Here is a 7,521-nt window from a genome sequence, read left to right on the forward strand (position 1 = left end):
AGAGGCACAAAGAATTTAAGTTACTTGTCCAAGACTGCACATGGACCTCAATCACTTCACTAGTATTTCCCAGTTTTTATTATTTTATTTATCTATTTATTTTGAGACTAAGTCTTACTCTGTCGCCCCAGCTGGAGTGCAGTGGCGTGATCTCAGCTCACTGAAGCCTCCACTTCTTGGGTTCAAGCAATTCTCCTGCCTCAGCCTCCCAAGTAGCTGGGACCACAGGCATGTACCACCATGCCCAGCTAATTTTTGTATTTTTAGTAGAGAAAGGGTTTCACTATGTTGGCCAGGCTGGTTTTGAACTCCCGACCTCAAGGGATCCACCTGCCTCAGCCTCCGGAAGTGCTGGGATTACAGGCGTGAACCACTGCACCGAGCTCTATTTCCCAGTTTTTAAATGGGGTTTAATTTACCAGCTAACCAGTAAGGCTGCATGCACTTACTGCACTCTCTTACTTCCTCTGTGTGGCAGGCACACGTGTGTGTGTGTGTGTGTGTGTGTGTGTGTTCGTGTTCTAGTGTTCCTACCAGGGAATTTAGCTTCTAGTCCAGTTCTACTACAACTTGCCTTCAGGGTGTGCCATCTACTCCATTTCCTCTTCTGCGAAATGATGGACCGGATTAAAGTTGAAAAATCTCTTCCAGCTCTCACGTTTTGTGATGCCATCATTTTCTCACAAGATTGTGAGCTTCACAACACTAAGTAGGGATTGTAGGTTTTTGGGGGTTTTTCCAAGCTTCAATTACTCTGCCCATGGCAGATATGCAGTAATTCCATTAAGCCTGTGCTGAGGTTTGAATGTCCCCCTAAAAGCATGTGTTGGAAGCTTCATCTCCAATGCAATAGTGTTGGGAGGTGGGGCCTACCATTGCTTTTGTGTTTTTCAGTTCAGTGACTGTGGTTCCCACTGTATGTATAGTACGGCCAATAGAGAAGAGCAGCCACAGAGCTCTTCAGGGATTCAGGGGCTCTCCTTACAAATCTGTTTCTCAAGGCATGGGTGAAAGGTATGTCTTCTGGGCCCTCCTAGTGTGGGTGAGGTTTCACGTGGCAAATTCACTCTAGCATTCTCAAGCCCTGAATCCCTTCCTCTGCAGTAAGCCACAGGACACCAGCCATTTCTAACTTGCTGTTGATGGGACGTCTTTTGATCCATGTTTCAGCCAAACTGTTAGCACCTTTCTAACCCCTGAGCTGCAACATTACACGCAGAATCTCTGCCCATTTCAATACGTTTCAGCCTGACCCAACTGTGGGTTCCCTTCACCATTATCCCACACCCTTCATATCCATTCTCACACATGTTCCAGATATTTCTGCTTTATAGACTGGAAAACTCAAGTAGCTCTTTTAGGGTATAGCACACCTCCTCATGACTCACACTTGGTATCTTGCCTGTAGGATCCTGATGGGACTTGAGTCTAGTTATAGTTCTAGAAGCAAAAAAGGGTGGTGGGGTTGGGTCCTGAGGAGAATCGGGATTATCTTGTATGGCTGCTGCCTCATGGGAAGGCACTACTGTCTCCAGTTAATCCCCTCCGACAGAGCAGAAAGGTTGATACCACTGTGGGTGGGGACATCGCTGCCTCTGAGGGTGGGAGTGGAAATGGGGAGGTCACTTCTGGCCAGTGAGACTCATCAGGTTCATCAGGGTCTTCCTACACGTTTTCATCACAAGTTGCAGAATTCCACTGTTTCCTAACCAATGTCCTCACTTTAATACTAGTCCGTGAGGCTGAGAGTTCAGCTTTCCTTCAATTCAGCCAGTCATGTGATGACAGTTTGTGTTTGCTTTTTGGCAATTTCAGACCTGTAGTTACAGGAGAGATGACTCTGACTGAGGACACACCTAGAAACTCCCAAGTCGCTTATGTGGAGTGGGAACCAGGAAATCCCATCTGGAGCTCAACCATTTCCTTCATCACTCTATCCAGCGACACCAGGAGCAACCAACAAACATCATTATATTCCTTGGTTTTCCACAAATGTTTGAGAATATTATGTATAGAGTCATTAAATTCTTTCCTCTTATAAGTAGCAAATTACAAATATCAAATGCATTTGTTTTGCTGTCTCTAAAACAGTTCACGCCAAGGGCTATCAGTGGCCTCTGTACTACTAGAAGTAGAGTTCCTAGCATTGTTAGGTCTAATCAATTAAAGAAGCACTTTCAGAAACCCCAAAACCAATTAAGGAAACTTATCCTTAAAATTCTATTCCTCGGCCGGGCACAGCAGCCCACACCTGTAATCCCAGCACTCTGGGAGGCCAAGGCAGGAGGATCACCAGAGGTCGGGAGTTCGAGACCAGGCTTACCAACATGGAGAAACCCCGTCTCTACTAAAAATACAAAATTAGCCAGGTGTGGTGGCATATGCCTGTAATCCTAGCAACTCAGGAGGCTGAGGCAGGAGAATAGCTTGAATCCAGGAGGTGGAGGTTGCGGTGAGCCGAGATTGTGCCACTGCACTCCAGCCTGGGCAACAAGAGCAAAACTCCATTTCAAAAAAAAAAAAAAAATCTGTTCCTTTAGTATCATTTCTGGTAACAAAATCTATATTACTAATGGTCTTTCCAGGAGATGGAACCAGAAGGAGATAAATAGATGGATGGATATATATCAAGATGAAAGAGAGAGAGAGAGAGAGAGAGAGAGAGAGATGAGAGGAGATTTATTAGGGGATTGGCTCATGTGACCGGAGACTGAGAAATCCAACAGGCTGTGTGTTATTTGATATACCTACTATAAATGCTATTTAGATAGTACGTAAATAAAGGGGGTATAAGGGTAGCAGAAGACCCCAGAGGAGAATGTTGCAAGGTGCCAGGGACAAGATGATGAGCATCTAAACTATAGCATGGTAATGGGGAATTAAAGGGATAGACAATTGCAAGTAGTGTCCAGCACGTGGAAAGATAATATTTGACAACTGATTAAATGCATGGGGACAGTAAGCAAAAGCACAACACCTGGGAGCCAAGCACAAGGAGGAAGTTTTGTGGAGTCAGAGGATGTGTTTTGTTTTTGAGGGGTTGAACTTAGAATGCCATGCCATATCAGAGAACAGGCTGTCCAGTAGAATGTCAGACAAATAGGGGTTGGTGCTTAGAGGATAGAAAGTCATCAGCACTTAGGACAGTGGTTCTCAATCCTTTGAAAACCAGCGTCTCCTTTTAAAATAAATACTTAATATTACTTCTGAAATGTATAGGTAATATGCAGTCATACCTCATTTTATTGCATTTCGCTTTATTGTGCTTTGGAGATACTGCACTTTTTTTTTGAGGTGGATTCTCGCTTTGTCACTGGGCTGGGGTGCAGCAGCACCATCTCAGCTCACCATAACCTCTACCTTCTGGGTTCAAGCAATTCTCCTGTCTCAACCTTCCAAGTAGCTGGGACTATAGGCGCATGCCACCACGCCCAGCTAATTTTTGTATTTTTATTAGAGACGGGGTTTCACCATGTCGGCCAGGATGGTCTCGATCTCTTGACCTCAGGATCCACCCGCCTCATCCTCCCAAAGTGCTGAGATTACAGGTGTGAGCCACTGCACCTGGCCGATACTGCACTTTTTACAAATGGAAGGATTGTGGCAAAGATGCGCTGAGAAAGCTGATCAATGCTATTTTTCCAACAGCATGCACTCATTTCATTTCTCTGTGCCAGAATTTTTTCTAGCAACAAAGCATTATTAAAGTATATACATTGGTTTTTTTTAAACATAATACTATTACACAGTTAATACACTGCAGTATAGTGTAAACGAACTCTTGTATGCATTGGAAAAGAAAAATATTTGTGTGACTCTGGCTTTATTGCAATATTCCTTTTATTGTGATATCTTTATTACAAAGTCTGGAACTGAGCCTGTAATGTCTTCGAGGTATGCCTATACACATATAAATTCTTTAAGAATTCCAATAATACCATGTAAAGGAGAAATAAACATAGAGCAATTTATTCTTTAAAATAAAAATTTAATATTTACATATTGAGGCATGACTACACTTACAGTTCATAAATATAGATTATATATGTGTGCAAGGTTAATCCCTACAGAATTCATTCATTCTTTCATTCATTTAACAACTGTTCATTGAGTCCCTTCTAAGTTACAAGTGCAGTTTTAGGTACTGGGGTAGCAGTGAAATGAAAGAAACACAAAGTCTGCTCTCACAGAATTTACGTTCTCTTAGAGAGCAAGACAGACAACAAGCAAATAAATAGGCAAATAATAACACAATTTCTCACGGTCATAAAGCTCTGAGAATACAGACTATTGGGATAAGCAGTGGTATTGGGGGAGCTCTACTTTTGGTGGCAAAGTCAATACAAGTCTCTCTGAGGCATTAAAGATGAAAAACAGCGGCAGCTTCATGGAGGAATTATTGCCCCAAGATGGAAAGAAGGTGAGTGAGTTTGAGGGTCAGCAAGAAGAACGCAGCAAGAGTTTTAGGATGACCTGGAAGTAAGTGTAAGTCATATCATAAAGGTCAAAATAGAAAGCTGAGGTTTTGTTCTAAGTGCTAGATGAAACCATCAGAAAACTTTAATCAAAAGTATGAGATGATGTGATCTACTTTTTTTTTTTTTTGAGAAGGAGTCTTGCTCTGTTGCCCAGGCTGGAGTGCAGTGGAGTGATCTCAGCTGCAACCTCCATCTTCCAGGTTCAGGTGATTCTCCTGCTTCAGGCTCCCGAGTAACTGGGATTACAGGTGCCCACCACCATGCCTTGCTGATTTTTGTATTTTAGTAGAGATTGGTTTCGCCATGTTGGTCAGACTGGTCTCAAACTCCTGGCCTCAAGTGATCCACCCACCTCGGCCTCCCAAAGTGCTGGGATTACAGGCATGGGCAACTGCGCCCGGCCTGATCTACTTTTTAAAAGTATATTCTGCAGACTTCCCATTATGATAGCATGGCAGACTAGATTTCCTGAATGACTCTTTCATGGAAAACAACTAAAAATTATGAATAATTATATATTTTTAACATTCTGAAGATCCGGCAAACACGTGAAGAATTTGCAAATGCCAAAATGAAATAAAAACAGGAATCCTAGGAGGTATATTCCTGAAACTGGCTTTTATCATAAGGGTATTTTCTCAATCACAGTGAACTGTAGCACTGAGTGTGATTGACACTCAGGGCACAGAAGAAGGAAATGAAGTCTCAGGCCCATCCAAAGTGGGAGTTGAATAGAAAACCCCCACATAAAGCTCAGCTCTCAAAAGGATGCATCTTAAGGAGCGAATGAGAGATAAAACTACAGCGCAGAAAGAGAAAGCAGACATTCCCATACAGTGTTGGCGGGAGTATAAAAGACTATAACCACTTTGGAAGATGGTCTGGCAGTTTCCCATAAAATTAAACACAATCCGACCCTACGACCCCGCAACTCTACTCCTCGGGTCTTTACCCAAGAAAAACGAAAACATATGTCCAAAAAAATGACTTGTATGGAAATGTTTATAGCAGCTTTATTTATCCTAACCCTAAACTGGAAGTGGGCCCAAGTGTTCAGCAACACAAGAATGGATAAACAAGCTGTGGTATACACATACAGTAGAATACTAGCCAGCAATAAAAAGGAATGAAGTACTGATACACACAACAACATGGATACATTTTTCTTTTAAGACAGAGTCTCACTCCGTCACCAAGCGCCAGGCTGGAGTGCAGTGGCGTGATCTCGGCTCACTGTAACCCCCACCTCCTGGGTTCAAGCAATTCTCCTGCCTCAGCCTCCCGCGTAGCTGGGATTACAGGCGCTTGCCACCACGCCCAGCTAATTTTTTTGTATTTTAGTAGAGACGGGGTTTCACTATGTTGGCCAGGATGGTCTTGATCTCTTGATCTCGTGATCCGCCCACCTTGGCCTCCCAAAGTGCTAGGATTACAGGTGTGAGCCACCATGCCTGGCCAACATGGATAAATTTTTTAAAATTATGCTGAATGAAATAAGCCTCACACAAAAGAACACAGACTGTATGATTGTATTTATATGAAATTCCAGAACAAGCTAAACTAAGAAGAAAAAATAAATCAGAACAATTGATGCCTCCAGTGTTGGAGGCAGGGGACAGGGGATTGACTCTGGGAAGCGGCATGAGAAGACTTTCTGGGGTTATTTTGACATTCTATATCTTGATAGGACTGAAACTTTTAAAATGGTAAACTTGGCCGGGCGTGGTGACTCACGCCTATAATCCCAGCACTTTGGGAGGCCAAGGCGGGTGGATCACGAGGTCAAGAGATCGAGACCATCTTGATCAACATGGTGAAACCCTGTCTCTACTAAAAATACAAAAATTAGCTGGGCATGGTGGCACACGCCTGTAGTCCCAGCTACTCAGGAGGCTGAGACAGGGGAATTGCTTAAACCAGGGAGGTGGAGATTGCAGCCTAGTGAGCAAAGAGAAATGAAATCAGGGAAATGGAGACCTGGTTCTTTACCAGCTGCATGTGCTGTCAGACCAGCCACCACATTACCCGGGCTTTAAGTTTCTCATCAATAAAGCATCATCACTGGACAAGCAGATCTCTATATTCAAAGTCCTATCTAGACTAATTTTGCCTTATGCTATATTCTATCCAGGCTTATTTATTCACATAGCATGCCAACAGAGGGATTCAGATACTCTGATTTTTTTTTCTTTGAGATGGAGTCTCTCTCTGTTGCCCAGGCTGGAGTGCGGTGGCACAATCTCAGCTCACTGCAACCTCTGCCTCCTGGGCTCAAGCAATACTTCCGCCTCAGCCTCCTGAGAAGCTGGGGTTACAGGCATGTGCCACCGTGCCTGGCTACTTTTTGTATTTTTAGTAGAAACAGGGTTTTGCCACATTGGCCAGGCTGGTCTCGAACTCCTGGTCTCAAGTGATCTGTCTGCCTCGGCCTCCCCAAGTGCTGGGGATTACAATTGTGAGCCATCACGTCCAGCCCAGATACTGTGTTTAACTCCAATCCAGTCCAATCCAATCCATGTAATCCTTTTGCATTCATCCAGTCCTCATCAATCCAACCAACCTTATTTAATTCAACAGTGCATCTGCTGTGTTCCTGGCACCGTGTAAGTGACTACCTTTTCTTGTAGTCCTCATCCTCAAAGTGTGTCCCTGGCGTAGTTGGGGTGATAGTGATGTAAACATTGGTAATATCCTCTGTTATCACAGAGCCATGCAGAAGTCCTAGAGGTGCCCAAAACAGTGCTGAACTCTTTCTGGGAAGAGCAGGGGAGGTTTCTTTGGTAAGCTGTGTTACTGTTTACCAGTGGCTGCTTGTTTGTCCTCCCTGGAAGAAGAGTTTGAGTTGGAGTCATTCAAGTCAGGCTTGGCATGAGAACTGCTTTGCCGATAGAAATATGAGAAGTGATGTGGATCACATCTACGTAAGATTCGATGGGCAATTGGTGCTTTGCTGGATTGCTTTTCCACTGTCACTCACCAGCCCTATTCCGGGAAGTTTGTGCCGGCTTATCCTGATTCCCTAAGATGACATGGGCCGGGCACA

At 43.8% G+C, this 7,521-nt stretch overlaps 1 long non-coding RNA gene across 1 annotated transcript; it reads left to right on the top strand.

Annotated features, from left to right (window-relative positions):
• The first annotated feature begins 665 nt into the window (after positions 1-665).
• LOC116529755 lies at positions 666-2,045 on the top strand. The gene is made up of 2 exons (XR_004259654.1): positions 666-1,014; positions 1,816-2,045. It is a non-coding gene; the product is annotated as an uncharacterized LOC116529755 (long non-coding RNA).
• The last annotated feature ends 5,476 nt before the right edge of the window (positions 2,046-7,521 follow it).

Source organism: Sapajus apella, unplaced genomic scaffold (genome assembly GCF_009761245.1).
Source record: "Sapajus apella isolate SASKATOON/1434 unplaced genomic scaffold, GSC_monkey_1.0 scaffold63, whole genome shotgun sequence".
Taxonomy (NCBI): Eukaryota; Metazoa; Chordata; class Mammalia; order Primates; family Cebidae; genus Sapajus; species Sapajus apella.